The sequence below is a fragment of the Balaenoptera borealis genome (assembly GCF_965194805.1).
Source record: "Balaenoptera borealis genome assembly, chromosome: 3".
NCBI classification, from domain to species: domain Eukaryota; kingdom Metazoa; phylum Chordata; class Mammalia; order Artiodactyla; family Balaenopteridae; genus Balaenoptera; species Balaenoptera borealis.
The window spans coordinates 165,724,326-165,743,386 of record NC_138866.1 but is presented as its reverse complement, the minus strand read 5'-3'; the positions used below and the strand labels follow the sequence as shown (position 1 = coordinate 165,743,386).

General features: G+C 39.4%; 1 long non-coding RNA gene across 1 annotated transcript in view; it reads left to right on the top strand.

Annotated features, from left to right (window-relative positions):
* Positions 1–18,945, top strand: part of LOC309625731 — a 29,327-nt gene extending 10,382 nt beyond the window's left edge. Inside the window, exon 3 of the long non-coding RNA XR_014242714.1 lies at positions 280–18,945. This is a non-coding gene — a long non-coding RNA (uncharacterized lncRNA). The remainder of the gene's footprint in view (positions 1–279) is intronic.
* The last annotated feature ends 116 nt before the right edge of the window (positions 18,946–19,061 follow it).

The window sequence follows — 19,061 nt, the reverse complement described above, 5'->3', positions numbered from 1 at the left end:
CTGCCTGCTAATGCAGGGGACACGGGTTCGAGCCCTGGTCTGGGAAGATCCCACATGCCGCGGAGCAACTGGGCCCGTGAGCCACAACTACTGAGCCTGCGCGTCTGGAGCCTGTGCTCCGCAACGAGAGGCCGCGATAGTGAGAGGCCCGCGCACCGCGATGAAGAGTGGCCCCCGCTTGCCACAACTAGAGAAAGCCCTCGCACAGAAACGAAGACCCAACACAGCCAAAAATAAATTAATTAATTAAAACAAACAAACAAACAAAAAAAAAAACAGGTGTCTCTTCACTGGGAATCCCTAACATTTCAAAGGGCACTAATGTCCCACCAAACCCAGTTTGGAGAAGGCTATTTGGAGAAGTCAGGGAAGCTCCAGCTGTCCAGGGTCACCAGCTCCACTGAGACTCAGCTCCCAGGTCAGTGGGGTCATTCCAAGGGGGGTGGCCTTTACATTTGGGCACCCACATCCATAGGGGTGTGTGAAGGCTTGCTAAGGGTACATGGATTAAAAAAAAATTCTAGATCCACAACCTGCATGTGCACGCTTTCCTAAAATCACTCTGCCGAGAGCTGAATGTCAGTAAGCCATTCCAGTGGGGCGGAGGTTCTCCCCTCCTACAAAGGCCACTTCATAAAGGTGAGACATGCTTCTCTCTCCTCTTCTTACTATCATGCATGCCCCAGGGCCCACAAATCTCTGGGGTGTCAGGCAAAATGCTGTTTTTTGAGAAAGCGAATGAGTCTATTGACTTAGTAGTCTTTTTGCAACTCAGATGATTTTTGATTCTTTGCTTTCATGAAAATTGAGGGAAGACCTAATTGAGCTGTCAGAGATTAGATTAAAAATAATTTTGATGATGGATTACCCTATTAGAAGGAGTTCAATAATTGACATTTCTATGATAAAATTCCTTTCATTCTCATATATTTATTTTCATGAAAAAGTTTTCACAGTGCTTACAATAACTGTAACAACAATAATTGTAAAATGGGAATAATGTTGATGAGGAACCCCTTCTATTTTAGTAAGAAGTCTGATGAAAAGTAGTTTTTCCAATAAAATTGTACTTTTTGTGTTTAGTAATTATAAGAATTCTATTTTGATAAATCACATATTAATAGTATCTATAAATCACATTAATTTGATAAATCACATATAAATAATTCTGGACTGAATTAATAGTAAAATTCAGTCCAGAATTACTTCTTTGATATCTAGAACTATTTGGCTACAGGATTTAAAAATTAATTTCAAATTAATTAAAATGTGCAAGATTAATTTCAAGTTATATACATATTTTTGCTGCAGATAATTATTATGGGTTATCAATAAAAGAATTTTAGGCATAAAATAGATCACATTAGCATAAAATTATGTGAAGAAAGTGGAGTGGAAATACAACTTTAAGGAGTAAATGAAATAATGTTTGCCTATTAAAGACGAGCTTGTTGGTGTATATTAAAATGAATTATGGTGGATATCACATGGCTGTGGTATTAGATTGTACTGGAAACATTGAAAAAAGTCATATTAAGATTTTATTTTTAAATGTTTAGTATTTCCAATTCACCAGAAATTATATCCTTTGCAGCTCTTTAAACTGATGAAGAAATGTTTTAGATGTTAAATAGGTGTGAAAAGACATATAGTTGTTTTTTAGTCAAATGACAGTATTAATATGCATTTTGAAATATGCACAAGTGAATAATTTGAAAGACATATAGTTTAAAAAATTATTTTAAGGGGTAAACAAGCAGGAAGTTGAAGGTCTCTGCATCCAACAGCACATAAGGGGAATGAAAAAATAGGGGTCCAGAAATGGCCACATTAGGTCTGAATCAGGCTCACTTCACACTTCCTCCCTCTGCCGTCCCTCTAGTGTAGCGTCCAGGTCTATCCAGCGCTTGGTGCCCTCAAGTCCCAACTTAATGTCCCACGTTACCACTGATCTCCTCCTCCCAGAGGTTGCACTCATTTGTTTCATACTAAATAACCAACCACATTGACTTGGCCCTGGGACCACCTCATGGAACCATCCTGGGATTCATGGTCCCCTGCCCCATGCTCCTTGCCTTGTTCTTCCCCCAAATCCCAGAAACCTTCAGAAGGTAGAAAGCCCAGGGTTGGTCCTGGTCCCCAAGCCCTAGTCCATGCATCACCATCTCAACAATTAGCATTAATTTGTAGGTTTGCAGTTTTCAAAGTGCCTCCCTCTTTATCTTCTTTTACTCTTTACCACAACCTGCTGTGATAGATGAAGATAGAAAGAAGATGGATGTATAGATAGATAGAAGATGGATATATAGATAGATAGATAGAAGATAGATAGATGATAGATAGATAGATAGGAGAAACTGGGGCTCAGAGGATTTAAGTGATTTTCCTGTGATGACACAGCAGGAAATGGTGGAGTTGATATTTGGACCCAGGTCACCTGTCTTCAGATTCTTTGCTTTATGCACAACATCTCACTGCTCCAAGTCCAAGGTCAAAGAAAACCAATTGGAATCTTTTGAGTCTGGGGTGGCCCACTTAGCACCCTTAATGGTCACACCTCCGGAGATGGTGGTAGGTGTTAGCATGTGGTCCTTGTCTGATGGCCACTGTCTGGGGCCATCCCACTTCATCAAGATTCTCTGCCAGACATTTGGAAAGGACTTACTGCGAGGGGAAATCAACACATATGCGTACTTATTGTGGAATAAGATTACTTAACTCAGAACAGGATATTATGGTGTGGAGCCAAGACGAGCTGAGTATAAACAAACATTCACATAAAAATGTGCAAGATTTGCCGTGAGTGGTGTTTTAGTTTGTATAGCTGTACCAGAAATAAGACTTGATTAGTAAAATACCAGTCATCTAGCTTTAGTTTTGTTTTGTTTTTAAATTTATATTTATTTATTTATTTTTGGCTGCATTGAGTCTTTGCTGCTGGGCGTGGGCTTTCTCTAGTTGTAGCAAGCAGGGGCTACTCTTTGTTGCGGTGTGTGGGCTTCTCATTGTGGTAGCTTCTCGTTGCGGGGCATGGGCTCTAGGCGCACGCAGGCTTCAGTAGTTGCAGCATGTGGGCTCAGTAGTTGTGGCTCGTGGGCTCTAGAGCGCAGGCTCAGTAGTTGTGGCACACGGGCTTAGTTGCTCCATGGCATGTGGGATCTTACTGGACCAGGGATCAAACCTGTGTCCCCTGCATTGGCAGAAGGATTCTTAACCACTGCACCACCAGGGAAGTCCCTAGTTTTTATTTTTAATTAAAGACACCAACTTTTAGAAACCAAGAGAAATACTAAATCTGTTTCAACTTACCTCAAAGCACCCAAATTAATAGTTATTTCTGGCTAAGTTGACTTTACCTATGCTTTTGTGTTATTTTTTGGAAAACTCTTGAGGATACCTTTTGTGTGTGTGTGCATTCAGACATACAGTTTGGAAAAATAATTGCTCTGTCTTTGGAGCTTGATTTTTTTTATTCTTCAGTGTGAGGTATTTCATTTGAGGCTGAGCCCTTGAGAACATTATAAAGTTAATTGGGATCTCTAAGAGTGACTGATTCTCTAGAACTTAAAAGGAGCCAGTCTGCAGGTAAGATACACAGTAAATAATTTTAGTCCACTTAGCACATGCAGGACATAATTTACTAAAGGACTACAGCATCATAAACAGCACAAGGTCACCCTCCAAGACCACCTGGAAGTTCAAGTGTACAGATGGCCAGGAGTTTAGCAACCTGGAACTTATTCTGCCTGTCCTTGTTGGTTGGCTCCAGCTGTTTACTTCTGAGTACAGCTCAACTTGCTGGTTAGTCAGGCGCCACTGGCAGCTGGGACCCACTGGCTTCTCAAAGAGTTGACCTTGGGCTGATGATATTCTTAACACAAGTTGACAGGGTTGCCAATATTAGATTCTTGTGTGGAATTTAGAAGCAAATCTGGGTGAAACATTGGGGCCCTTCCCAAGCAGAAGCTGAGTAACCTGAAAAACTTGCAGATGATAGCCCCTGGTGCCAGTTGTCTGCTCCCTTGCGGTTCCTCTCATCAGGCCTGGGCTGGACCAGCTGAGTGTAGACCTTCATCTCTCTGTGACTGGACTGTCAGTGACCGATATGCATAGACTGTCCAACTGGGAAGGGTGTAAGAGATCACTTACCAGGGTAAATGACCACCCAGAGGGCTCCTGGCATTTGGGGCAGGAAAATCTCTTTCTGTGAAAACTTTGCTGTGCAGGAGAAACAGCATCCAGGCTTCTGGCATCTACATATCACTAATGCGTCTGCCACCATTATTATGATAACTAAAAATCACCTCTCCCAGATTTTCAGGTACTGGGGAGGCGGGGAGAGGAGGAGAGGGTCATATTATTTTCAGCTGCCAATGCTGCGTACAGGGAGGACACGGGGCTCCAGGGAGGAGGACCATGATGCAAATTACAGTGAAGTCAGAAGTTTACTCTGATAGCTCTTGACTTTAAACATCCTTCTGCTACTACCCATCTGTAGAGTAGGAATTAATTTACAGATTAATTTACTATTCATGGTCAGTGTTTGTGAAGTGCTTTAAAGTCCTGTGCGAAAGATACTACATAACTGCCCCAGATGATTTATTATCTATTTATAGTGTAGGGCAGTAGCAACAGGAGTATAAATTACAGAATAAAAATTTAAATTGGAATCCATTCTGGAAGTACTTAAAAAAGAGATCAGGGATGGATAGAGCACAACTGTGTCCAGACTGACAGCTCTGGGAGGGCAGGTCTGGAATATTCTCTATATGTCCCAGTCCTGAGCACCAAGCCTGGCAGTAAGCTGACAGTCAGCCATCATGTGTTCATTCAAACTAAAGCACATGCATGTTTGCATTTGAGCTGCTCTCTTAGTCAAAAGGTGCACCTTGGAGTTTCATTGCTAATTACTCCAGGGCTTCCTGACCAGGCTCCTCTGGATTATGGTGAGGTAACCGGACCCTCAAAGCAACCCAGATTGAGTGGGAACTCAGAAGGAATCACCTTGAAGCAGGTATGCAAGATGTGGTCAAAATGAGCCACCAGTGCTGCTGGGCAGGCGTAGAGAAGAAGCCCCCTGGGCAGCCCATAAACCCCTCCCTCCCAGGAGCTCCAGCATCCTGAGCAAGACGCTGGCTGCCAAGTGCTCCGAGCTGCCGGGAACGTCATCCGTATTTTCTTGTTTCTAATCTGCAGATCCAGTCTCCGTGTCTGTAAATACAAAGGAAGGAGCAGGGCTGGGTAGACAAGCAAATACATGCGAGCACCGCAGGCTGCTTCTTGCTACTTGCCTTCCAGCAAGAGACGTGGAGCCTCTACTGCTGAGCCTCGGCAAGTCCTACGACTTTGGCTGTGATACGAGCTTCCTCTTCTGGAACACAAACACTGTTGGTCGTTCCTTTTCCTGAACAATCAACTTTTGTTCTTTCCTGGCAGAGCGCCTCCTACACAGCCCTGGGCTACTCTTTCTTTAACTGGATTGTGGGAACACTTCTCTCCTTTCCAGCTCCCCTAGGAAACCCGTTAGGGATCTCCACTGGAGAAAAGCAGTTTCTTGGGCTCCAAGTGGTTAGTTACATTCCTCCACCTGGATCCAGGGGAAGAGTAGGGTAGCGTGGACACAGGTTATACGCCCACCGGTTTCACCAAATGAGGCAGTACAGAGTGTCCACAATATCAAAGGATGCTCCTCTGGAAATCATAGCTAGCCAGGGGGGTTACAGCTTAAGAAATGGCTTTGCAACCACATTCAGGGTGTGGCAAGCTCTTCAGGACTCTGGACCCAGTGTTTTTCAGCTACCCAGTAGCATGGGAAGAAAAAAGGGAAGAGAGAGAGGAATGCTCTAGTGTGAAAGAAACTTAAAAGAGACCTAAGTCACATAATAACCTTAAACAGTGTTTCAAATAAACCTATGGTAAGAAAGATTGTTTTAGATATTTGAGGAACTTTTACGAAGTTGGGTATCATAATTTTGTTGGGTGTGTTAATGGCATTATGGTTATGTGATAGAATATTTTCTTCTTTTTAGATGCCTAATGAAGTATTCAGTGGCAAAATGACTCGAAAACTCGGATTTGCTTTAATATACCCTAGCTTAAGAAAAACGACTATTCATGAAACAAGTATGACAAAATGTTGATGGTTATTGAAGCTGGATAACTGGTACCTGGGGGTTTGTTATACTCTATTTTGGGGTATATTTGGAATTTTTTATCAAAACAATTTAACAGGGAAAAATTAAATGGTTTATATAAACATATGAGAATTAGTTATGGGATAAAGTTACTTAACATATTTAAGGCTTCTTTTACCTTTTGTCTAGTTTAGAGAGAGCCTGGTTTCTAGAACTTCTCTGACTTAAGCTCTTTGAAGAAGAGGTTTCTATTTGCAAATTGCATATGGTTTACCTGGAGTTTAAAATCTCTGTATTTTATGGATTGTTTTACATTTTGGAAATACTGCTAAATTCAGTGATGTCAACTGAATTTAAAAGAGATCAAGCAGGATTCAGTATTTTCCACCTTCTCTTTTTTTTCAGTTTTTAAAATAATTATTTTATTTTATTTTTTAATTAATTTTAAATTGATATAGTTGATGTACAATATTATATGTTTCAAGTCTACAACATAGTGATTCACAACCTTTAAAGGTTATACTCCATTATAAAATATTGGCTATAGTCCCTGTGTTGTACAATATATCCTTGTAGCTTATTTATTCTATATATATTAGTTTGTACCTCTTAATCCCTTACCCTTATCTTGCCCTTCCCTCCTGCCCTCTCCCCACTGGTAACCACTAGTTCTCTATATTTGTGAGTCTGTTTCTTTTTTGTTGTATTTACTAGTTTCTTTCATTTTTTAGATTCCATATATAAGTGATATCATACAGTATTTGTCTTTCTCTCTCTGACTTATTTCACTTAGCATAATTCCCTTCAAGGCCATCCATGTTGTTGCAAATGGCAAAATTTCATTCTTTTTAATGGCTGAGTAGTATTCCAGTGTGTGTGTGTGTGTGTGTGTGTGTGTTTGTGTGTGTCTATGTATACCACATCTTGTTTATCCATTCGTCTGTTGATGGACACTTAGGTTGCTTCCATATCTTGGCAGTTGTAAATAATGCTGCTATGAACGTTGGGGTGCCTGTATCTTTTCAAATTAGTATTTTTGTGTTTTTGGATATATACCCAGGAGTGGGAATTGCTGGGTCATATGATAGTACTTTTTTTTATTACTACATACTGGTGGACGGCTACTTCCTAGTGGTATCAGACACTTAAGCCCCTTTTTGCTTTCCTTCCTAGGGGAAAATTTTGTTTGGTGGTGTGTTTCTATTCAAGTTCATTTTCTGAAGTATCTTCCCAAGTGGTTCCAATTCCAGGGCCCCCTTAAGTCATGGAACCATAAATTATATGTGAATGGTTACCACAAGACTTTGATATTTTTTCTTTTTTAAATAATATACATTTGATTGATAAAATCGACATATAACATTGTGTTAGTTTTAGGTATACAGCATAATTCTTTGATACATGTATTAATTGCAAAATGATCACCACAATAAGTTTAGTTAACCCCTAACACTACACATAGTTACAAATATTTTTTTCTTGGGATGAAAACTTTTAAGATTTACTCTCTCAACAACTGTCAAATATACAATACAGTATTGTTGACTACAGTCACCATGCTGTACATTACATCCCCAGGACTTATTTATTTATAACTGGAAGGTTATACCTTTTGACCACCTTCACCCATTTTGCCCACTCCTCTACCCATGGCCATTGGCAACCACCAAACTATTTCTGTATCTATGAGTTCAGTTTTTGTTTTTTAGATTCCAGATACAAGTGAGATCATACAGTATTTGTCTTTCTGTGACTTGTTGAGAAACAATAAAACAGTAAAACAGCCAGTTATTTTACTAGCAAAATGGTTTACTCAGGAAGAGCAAAGAATTGCAATTTGGGACATGCAACCTGTAGTGAACCACAGGCAAGTTCAGAGAACAAAGAAGAGGAACCTTCTTTTATAGAGGAGAAGGGGGAGTTGGAAGGGGCTGTTATAAACAAGGAGGCCATTGGAGGAAACTGGAAGTTTTGAGTGTAGTGGCTTTTTACTGGCTGAATTGTGACAGTCTATTATTGGCTGGCCTGTTACCAGGCAAGGAGAAATTCTTCCTTCTGCTGTGTAGTAAAGTAGTAACCTTCCTCCTGTTGGAGATGAAAATGTACCTCTCTTCCTGTTGGATCTGCAATTGACATTGAGTGGTAGGGTGTGAGAGCTCCCCCTTCTGGCCCCCAACTCCATTTTATTTTATTTTACTTTTTATTTTTTCGGCTGCCTTGGGTCTTCGTTGCTGCATGTAGGCTTTCTCTAGTTGCGGTGAGCGAGGGCTACTCTTCATTGCAGTGTGGGCTTCTCATTGCAGTGGCTTTTCTTGTTGCAGAGCACGGGCCCTAGGCGCATGGGCTTCAGTAGCTCTGGTGCACAAGCTCAGTAGTTGCGGCACGTGGGCCCTAGAGCCCAGGCTCAGTATTTATGGCGCACAGGATTAGTTGCTCCGCGGCATGTGGGATCCTCCTGGACCAGGGATTAAACCCGTATCCCCTGCATTGGCAGGTGGATTTTTAACCACTGCACCACCAGGGAAGTCCCCCCACCCCTGACTCCATTTTAAATGAGGTTTCTGTTTATCAGTTTTCACAGACTTATTTCACTTAGCATAATGCCCTCAAGGTCCATCCATGTTGTCCCAATGGCAGGCCTTCCTTTTTTATGGCCGTATAATATTCCATTATATATTTATCATATTTTTCTTTGTCCATTCATGCATCAATGGACCCTTAGGTTGTTTTTATGTTTTTGCTATTGTCAATAATGCTACAATGAATGTGAGGGTGCAGATGTGTTTTACAGATAGTGATTTTGTTTCTTTTGAATAAATACTCAGAAGGGGATTGCTGGATCATATGGTAGTTCTGTGTTTAATTTTTTAGGGACCCTTCATGCTGTGTTCCATAGTGGCTGCACCAATTTATATTCTTGCCAACAATGTACAAGTGTTCGCTTTTCTCTGCATCCTCATGGACACTTGTTATATCTTGTCTTTTTGTTAATAGCCATTTTAACAGTTATGAGGTGATACTTCATTGTGCTTTTGATTTGCATTTCCCTGATAATTAGTGATGTTGAGCACCTTTCCATGTACCTTTTGGCCATTTGTATGTCTTTTTTGGAAAAATGTCTATTCTGATCCTCTGCCCATTTTTAATAGGATTGTTTTTCTTTCTATTGAGTTTTATGAATTATTTATATGTTGTAGGAATCACATTGAGTCTATAGATTGCTTTGGGTAGTTGGACATTGTAGTAATATTAATTCTTCTAATCTAAGAGCACAGAATAGCTTTCCATTTGTTTGTGTCTCCTTTAGTGTCTTTCGTCAATGTCTTATAGTTTTCAGCATACAGGTCTTTCACCTCCTTGGCTAAATTTTCTTCCTAGGTATTTAATTCTTTTTGATGCAGTTATAAATGGGATTATTTTCTTAATTTCTCTTTCTGATATTTGTTCAAGTAATTCAAGGGATTGTTGTATATTGATTTTGTATCCTGCAACTGTACTGATTTTTTAATTAGTTCTAACAGTTTTTTTGAGGGATTTTTAGTGTTTCCTATATACAATATCATGTCATCTTCAAATAAAGACAGTTCTACTTCTTCCTTTTCAATCTGGATAAGTTTTATTTTTTTTTTCTTGCCTTTTATCTGGCTAGGAATTCCAGTACTATGTTGAACAAAAATGGTGATAATGGGCATCCTCGTCTTGTTCCCGATCTTACAGGAAAAGCTTTCCATTTTTCACCATTGAGTATGATGTTAGTTGTGGGCTTGTCATATATGGCCTTTATTATGTTGAGGTACATTCCCTCTATACTCACTTTGTTGAGAGTTTTTAATCATGAATGAACCTTAAATTTGGTCAAATACATTTTCTGCATCTATTGAGATGTTCATATGATTTTTATCCTTCATTTTGTTAATGTGGTGTATTATATTTATTGATTTGCAGATGTTGAACCATCCTTGCGTTCCTGGAATAAATGCCACTTTATCATGGCGTATGATCCTCTTAATGTATTGTTGAATTCAGTTTGCTAATGTTTTGTTGAAGAATTTTGCATCTATGTTTATCAGGAATATTGGCTTATAATTTTCTTTTCTTGTAGTGTTCTTGTCTGGTTCTGGTATCAAGGTAATGATGGTTCATGAAATGAGTTTGGAAGAATTCCCTTATCTTCTGTTTTTTGGAAGAGTTTGAGAAGGGCTGGTATTAATTCTTCTTTAAATATTTGGTAGAATTCACTCATGAAGCCAAGTGGTCCTGGACTTTTCCTTGTTGGAGATTTTTCATGACCAATCAATCTCTTAACTAGGAATTGATCTGTTCAGATTTTCTATTTCTTTAAGACTCATTCTTGGTAGGTTGTATATTTATAGGAATTTGTCCATATCTGCTAGGTTATCAGATTTTTCGGCATATAATTGTTCATAGTAGTCTCTCATGCTCCTTTGTTTTTGTATCTCATCACTTGTAATGTCCCTCCTTCATTTATAATTTTATTTCACTCCTCTCTTTTTCTTGATTAGTCTAGCTAAAGATTTGTTTATTTTGCTTACATTTTCAAAAAACAGCTTTTTATTTTATTTATTTATTTTTAGTTTCTATTTCATTTGTTTCCATTCTGATCTTTATTGCCTTCCTTATAATAACTTTGGGCTTGGTATGTTCTTATTTTTCTAGTTCCTTATTAGGTTGTTTATTTGATATCATTCTTTTTTCTTGATGCATTTATAGTTATAAACTTCCCTCTGAGAACTTCTTTTGCTACATCCCATAAGTTTTGGTATGTTGTGTTTCCATTTTTATTTGTCTCAAGATGTTTCTGATTTCTCTTTGGATTTCTTATTTGACCCATTGGTTGTTCAGTTGCATGTTGTTTAACCTCCACATATTTGTGAGTTTTCCAGTTTTCTTCTTGTAATTGATGTGTAGTTTCACACCACTGTGGTCAGAAAAGATGCTTGATATGATTTCAATCTCAAGTTTATTAAGACTTTCTCGTGGCTTAACATGTGCTCTATCCTGGAGAATATTCTATGAGCAGTTGAGAAGAATGTGTATTCTGATGCTGTTTGATTGAATGTTCTGTAAATGTCTCTTAAGTCTATCTGGTCTAAGGTGTCATTTAAGTCCAATGTTTCCTTATAGATTTTCTGTCTGGGTGATGTATCCATTGATGAAAACGGGGTATTGAAGTCCTCTACTATTATTGTATTGCTGTCTATTTCTCCCTTTAGGTCTGTTAATATTTGTTTTATAAATTTAAGAGCTCCCTGATATTTTTTTAAAATGCCTTTGGATTCCTTAACATGAATCAAACAATCAGAATATACTTGGTTCACTGGAATGTATATAAACATGATATATTTCCTGCCCTTAACAATATCACGGGTCTAACCAAAAAGACAACGTGGAACCACAGGAAAATTGAAATTTTTGAAAGGCTCACGTAGAGTAGGATATCTGTTTTGGCAAAGTGTTTTTGAAGGATATTGCCATTCATTCCAGAACCAAGTTGAGACTTGTCTTCTCTGGCCTTCTTTACTAGGTGGTGTTCATTCCTTTTTTTTTTTTTTGGTTGCTAATACCTATTGTTTAGCTGCTGAGCTACAAAACCCATCATAGCGGTCATGCCAAAAGGTGAGTTTCTTTTGCCTGGCTTTCAGGAATTTAGCAGAAAAGTAATGTAAGACATGCTGGAGCAAAACAGGAGCAAAAAGCACTGAAGCTTGCAGAGGCCACTTCCACTTAGTAAAGGCCCCATATGTAAGATTGCAACCCAGAAATAGAGCAGTGGTGCTCTCTCTACTTGGGCATCCTGAAATAATCCCAGAACTGGGTGTTATAGTGATTTCCTTCCATCTCTTCTGTTTTTAACTCAAATGGACAAGATGAAACTGTTTCCTGAGGCAGTATCAAAACAGCTTTCCTCATGTCACAGAAATTTCCAGAAGTTTGAGACTTAGAAGTGGAATCCGCAGTAGGGGCAGTGGTATCAGAGCCCACCACAGGAGTACAGAGGAGAGGCTGGCATCCCATCAGCCTCCACTTTCATCCTTGATCACGTACCACACACCTTGTTTAGTTGTAGAACAAGTGACTCTAAATCGGAGGGAAATTCCACACACTATTAGATTATGCAGTGATTCACTCAGTATCTGTTGAGAGCTGACAATATGGCCACCACTTTGCAGAGTGCAGTGATATGGTAGGGATTGAGACACCAGGTTTCCTATCCTCATGTCATTTGGTCCAGCAGTGTCTGGAGAAATACCTCATTTGTAAAGAGGCAGAAACTTGGTTTTGGTGAATTTGACTATCAGAAAGGGAGACAGTGCCCTTTGGCTTTTACTGCCCTTCTATTTTCTATATCTGTGTTCTTGTATCAATTTGTCCTCCTAGGACTCCAACTTAGACCAGTTATTTAGTGCATGGGGCCAAGAACCCAGCAGTAGTCTACAAATTGACTCCAATACCCATTTTTTTGGTGGGTGAAGTAGTATAATCCACTGAATCCCTAGAGTTTTGATTCTGCTGTGGCATCTGTGAGTGCTCTATGAACTGCAAATTAGAAAAAAATAGAAAAAAAAAATTGAAATCCCAGTGAGGTTGTTCAAGTGTCTGGGTGGTCTGGGTTACATGTGTTCCAAATTCTGTTCTGAGCTATTTCACTGACTTATCGACATGGAGACACTGCATCTTATGTCAACCTGGCCATTGTAAACCAAGGGTCCTTGTCAAACATGCGGTAAACATTCTACGGCAGAATCATGATAACTCCCTAAGAGGAATCATGATATCTCCTTAGTTTCCATCACTAATTGAGAAGAAAGAATATGAGGTTTAAACGCTGGCTCTAGCATTTACTAGCTGTATGACCATGAGAACTTGGGCAAGTTAATATAACCTCTCTGAACTATTGCTTTAGTTCATTATCAGTAAAATGGGGCTAATAATATTTACCTTGTTGTGTTGTAGTGGTTAAATGATAAAGTCCCTGGTAGAGTGTCAGCATGTACTGTGGGCAGGTGGCGGCCGCTCCATGAATGGTAGCTGTGAATGAGCTGACAATTAGTGTTTTAGCGCAGTGAGGCGTCAGAGAGAAAGGGGACAAAGGGATGACTTCATATTATTATGGGATGTGAAGGAATTCCTGATAAGGCATGATGAATGGGACACATTTCTGAAGGAAGCCACTGACTCTCTTTCTCACTAGATTCTTTAAAATAAGACACTATCCATCTGTTCTAAAGAGTTTCACTATAGGATGGATTACTTCCTGAGGTGCACTTTGGGTCCTGGGAAATGTCTGTTAGCAGAGGAATTGCTATTGAAATTCACCCATGAACCCAGACCCTGACCCTTTCTCATAAGCTCATCCCTAATAATGGTCCTACTTTCCAGGTTGGTGATAGACCAGCTCACTGGCCTTTGGCAGTTTTGTTTTCAAGTTTGATGGAAGCAGAGCTAGTACTGAAGCAGCAATTATAGTTCCTTTAAAAACAACCCAGATTGTCATGGAAACTGAAGGCAAAATGACAAAACTCCAAGGTTGGGGGGTATCCTTTGTTAAGTGCTTATGAAGGTATGTGAAAGGAACAGAAAGTTCAGACCTGGCAAAATGACAGATCTATCTAAGAGGAGGAAATGAAAGAATAGGTAACAACACCCTTGGGGAGGCCCCAAACAGCACTGTTGAAATGGTTGGCTCTGTGGAAGCATTTGATTAGAGAGTTTCAGTTACATTACCTCTCAGATTCATGCTGGGGTAAAAAAAAAAAAAATCTTGTGTTACATTGACTACTGTATGATTAAACTGAGAATCTCTGGGGAGATAATTAAAATGGTCAGCATACATGCTTCCTGGCTAGATTTTAAATCCCTTAAAAAAAATTACCTGTCATTTCATCAAGGATTAAATAAGAATGTAGAGTGTTTCCTAAGTTTCAGTGAATTCAAACATTTTAGATATTTTTCTATCTCTAGATAAAGAAGACATATCGCAGGTATTCAATGCTAAGCGTAGACTCCATAGCGTTATGAAACATAAAGTACTTTTATTCGTTAAAATCTCCTTCAAAGCTTAAACATGTATCAGAGAACAAAATTAAACCTCTGTTTGAAAAGTATACCTTTGTTCAAAATGTTCCTTATAAAGCCTCTGGGCCTTTTAGAACTAATATCTGTAGAATTCTCCTACTGAAGCAGTTTGTAAGAGCTGTAGGTTTTTAAGGCTTGACAAGGAAAGTACTATTGTAAATAATTTCAAGCCACACCTCATTATCAGTGCCTAGTTAGAAAACTGGTGGGAAAGTGACCATTTAATTCTTCTTTATGAGTAAAGTAAAAAAAGATATGTCAGGATGAGGGGTGATGTTTTGGTGCTATTATGATACTTCCAGGGACAAGCGATGGCCCAAGTTCTGTTCTGTGACTCACTCCTTTTCTGCAAAGGGTTCTTGACCTGAGAGTGAGACTCAAGGCACAAAAACTAAATGCAAAACAAAATACAGGACTCTTTATATCCGAGGATAACTAATACTAGAAAAAGGCCACTCAAACGGAATTCACTTAAAGTGAGGACCAAAATTTCATAGTAGACAATGTAAAACAGGTTTGACAGGTATGATTTTTGACAAATAAAATGCAAATTTAGAAAAATTAGTTTATTTTGTTTCATAATCAACAAAATGATCTTATAATGACAATTGTGCACTAAATCATTTGCTCAACCAAAAGTAAATGGAGTGTTGCTTTGAAGGATGTGATAGACTGTTACTTTAGTGGCCCTCAATGAACCAAGCTTCTTTTTATTTGTATCCCTGTGAGTCCCCTCACACATTGATTCTGGGCTTGGCCGTGTGACTAACTTTGACCAATGGAACATAAGCAAGAGTGATGCAAGTGAAAGACTGGTTAGTCCTTGCACAGTGGACCTTGTCTTCTTAGAGTGCTTCTTTTTGGAACCCATCCACCATGCTGTGAGAAAGCATAAGCAACCATGTAGAGAAGCCTCCCTGGGGGAGAATCAAGGCCTCTAGCCAAGTCCAGCTGGGCTCCCAGCCTGTAGCAAGTACCAATTTCCAGCCATGTGTGTGAGTCCATTTTAGATCTTCTAGACATCCAGCTCCAAGCCAACAACATGTGAAGCCTAATAACCTCCTGGTCAACCCACAGAGTTGTAAGAAGTCATAATAAATTGTGAGTAGCCATTTAATTTAGGGTGGTGTGTTATGTAGCAATAGATAGCTAAAACAGAAACTATTACCTCAAAGTGGGGTCCTGCCACCACATGTGGCATTGATTTTGAGTCTGTTGGAAGAATGGAGAAATTTGGAGAAATGACGAAGAGACTGTTAGTGGAGACTGAAGAGAAGTGAGGAACATCCTACTAGAAGCTGAAGGAAAGAGAACCCGAGTTATGTATTGGTAGAACAATTAGCAAAACTATTTGCCTGTGGAAATATACGAAATAAATAGAAAGGGTACCTTATGAACTTGGGATCTGGCTAAGGGGATTTCTGGACAGTATGTTGAAAGTGAAATCTGGCTCTTTTTAGATGCCTATGGTAAAGTCCAGGAAGAGCCAGTTGAGGCAAAGAAGGAACTGTTTAGATTTCAAGCAGAATTTAGAAGAACTAAAAAGGCACTAGAACTTGTGGGTTTGATAATAAAATTGCTTCCATACTTAGTCTCTCCAAGAAAAAAATTTCTCAAAGTAAAAAATGGCCTTGGTTTGAGGATGAAATACAGGGTGCTATTAGTAAAATATGACCTCCGGGTCAATGTCTTTGTTAAGGCGTCAGAAAGATTTAAGGACTATCTCAATGAGCCTCTCAGCTAGACAAGAAGAGTTCTAAGAATCTTAAAAGTACCATGTGAAGCAGAAGAGCTACCAGATCATCCAATAGCACTGTGAGAAATGTTACATTGTTATTGTTTTAAATCTTTAAATGTATGGGTGGTTTGTTAGGCAACAATAGATAAGCCAAACAGGGAGCTAATGATTTTTAGATGCACTTGTATAATGGTAGGATAAAACATCTTTGACTTCACATTTGACTTTTGATGTAATCAGAAAAAGGGCTATTTTTGCAAAAATATTCAAAATTTTTATTTAATTTTTCCACGTGCTTCGTATCTTTTATGTCATCATCTTTATTTTCTCTTCTTCAATTGTTAACTGGTCAAATTATCCCCATTTATTATTATTATTTTTAAAAATAAATTTATTTATTTTTACTTTTGGCTGAGTTGGGTCTTCATTGCTGCGCACGGGCTTTCTCTAGTTGCAGTGAGCAGGGGCTACTCTTCATTGTGGTGCACGGGCTTCTCACTGCGGTGGCTTCTCTTGTTGCGGAGCACGGGCTCTAGGCGCACAGGCTTCAGTAGTTGCGACATGCAGGCTCAGTAGTTGTGGCTCACGGGCTCTAGAGCGCAGGCTCAGTAGTTGTGGTGCACAGGCTTAGTTGCTCTGCAGCATGTGGGACCTTTCCGGACCAGAGATTGAACCCGTGTTCCCTGCATTGGCAAGCGGATTCTCAACCACTGTGCCACCAGGGAAGCCCCTCTCATTTATTATTGGCTTGACATATATTTCAAGCACTTCTGCAATATTGCTTTCATCAACTTCATGAAATCCTGCATCTTTTGTAATATTTACAAGTTCTCTTCACTTCTATATTTGAATTTATTATCTGCTATAATGTTGGTAGGATGGATACTAATGTCTTGAAAGAAAGGGTCTTTGGTTGGACATTAATTTTATAAGTAGTCAGTTTATTAATGAATAGGTTTGCTTTAAGATGACTTTGCTTCTCTTAAATAACCCAGACAATGGATTCTCATATAATGAGAGGCCCCCTGTACCACTCTATTTATAGCTGAACAGGCCCTAGTACCAGACAATGCTTGACTCTCTGGTAAAACCGAGTTGAAGCATGTGATTTCGGCTCACAGTCTAAGAGGATCGTCTACGTTTTACCCTGAATCTAAATCTTGGCACAAGCCACTCAGATATAACTTCGGGGAGGGAGAAAACTAGAGAGAAGTCTAGATCCCCTGGCCCATTTTAGCATGCCATTAGAGGTGGAAGAGGTGGAGAAAAGAAATGAATGCTCTGAGAAGACAGCTTCTGCATAGTCTACAGGAGGGGGCTGATGAGAGAGGTCTGCCCACCTGTGTTGTCCTTAAAGGCACCATGAACCTGCTCACTGGCAGATGTGACCTGATGAATGTCCTGGGCTCTCACCAGTAAAGTTAGTAAATCCTCATCTCTTGTGAGAGGATGGAGGAAGGAGGGGTTAGGGAAATAGAAAAGCAGGAAAAGAGGGCTGGAGAATCCCATCCCTCTACAGTGTCCATCTTACTGGAGAGAATCAATCTACCTATTAGGTGATGGGAGGTTGGAAAGTCACAAAGAAGAGAAGGGAGGCAGGTGTTATACTCTGAGAGCAGATCACTCTCTATTTCTCTCCTAATTTTCCCCCGTGGAAAGAAGATAAGAGAGCTGAGTAAAGGAAGCCACACTTCTGGGCAGAATTGCTTTAGCCACAGACTGATAGAAACTGGTCACAGGAATGAGCTCTCATGCAAGTTGAAGTTCAGAACTTATTGCTGAAAAAAGCTGTAAGATTTTTTTAAAGCCAATTTCCCCCAAAGTGTGTTACTAGAAATAGGAGGGAGTTGACTCCAAGGAAGGATTGAAGTGGAGTGAGAAGCTCTTGAGTGAAGATCTGGAGATTCGTGCAAGATTAAGCTGAGATTGAGAAGAAGAGAAAGATAGAAGGGAACCTATTGTACTTGGAATTGGTTTCTTTAAAAAAACTATTTCAGAAGAGTTATCTGCTTCTATTGCTAAGTGTTAAGCTTAGTTACTCCCACAAAGAACTCATTTTTGTAAATAATGAGTAGAACATTTATAGCTATAATCCACCCCCATAGCCCACATTTTTTAGTTCGAACACAAAAATTAAATACATGATAAGGGAACATTTAAATTGAATAAATAGTTTTAGTGTTGGATTATCTTTCAGCTGAAGCTGTACATTTATAGATACAGAACATATATATTCATTCATTCATTTAACTCAGTAGTGCCTGTTCACTGCTAATCACTACATGTAGTGCTCCCATTATTAACGCAGGTTTGGAAAACTTATTTTTAAAGGCTATAATGTATAAAGTGGGGTCACTGGCAGTAAGTCAATATATTTTTTTAAAATTTTATTTATTTATTTATTTATTTATGGCTGTGTTGGGTCTTCGTTTCCGTGCGAGGGCTTTCTCTAGTTGTGGCAAGCGGGGGCCACTCTTCATCGCAGTGCGCGGGCCTCTCACTATCGCGGCCTCTCTTGTTGCGGAGCACAGGCCCCAGACGCGCAGGCTCAGTAGTTGTGGCTCACGGGCCCAGTTGCTCCGCGGCATGTGGGATCTTCCCAGACCAGGGCTCGAACCCGTGTCCCCTGCATTAGCAGGCAGATTCTAAACCACTGCACCACCAGGGAAGCCCCCATAATATTTTTAAATGGAACAAAATCAGTAATGGAAAATTTGGAAAAAGCAGATATTCTTCTGCAAAGTACTTTACCTTAGGGGTAGAAGTTGCTGAAATACTGATCATATTATGCCTTTGCAATAAGAGCACAGATAGAAAGGTTAATAAATGCAGAATGCAAGTGAAAAAATCACTTAGGGAAAAAAAAGACTCTAATTGTGATGCCTTTGGGGTTTTGCTATAAATGAACCCGTTGGACTTCTTCCTGATGCCAAGAAAAGGGCTGCAGTCTAGTTTTATGTATGCTTCAGAGCCATATTTATTAACCCTTTTAATGCAGTGCTTTCACAGTAAACATAAGAATACCTGAAATCCAAACTTTCTATTCATTTCTCAATGGTCATCGCAATGTCCCACCAAGCCAAAAATCCTAT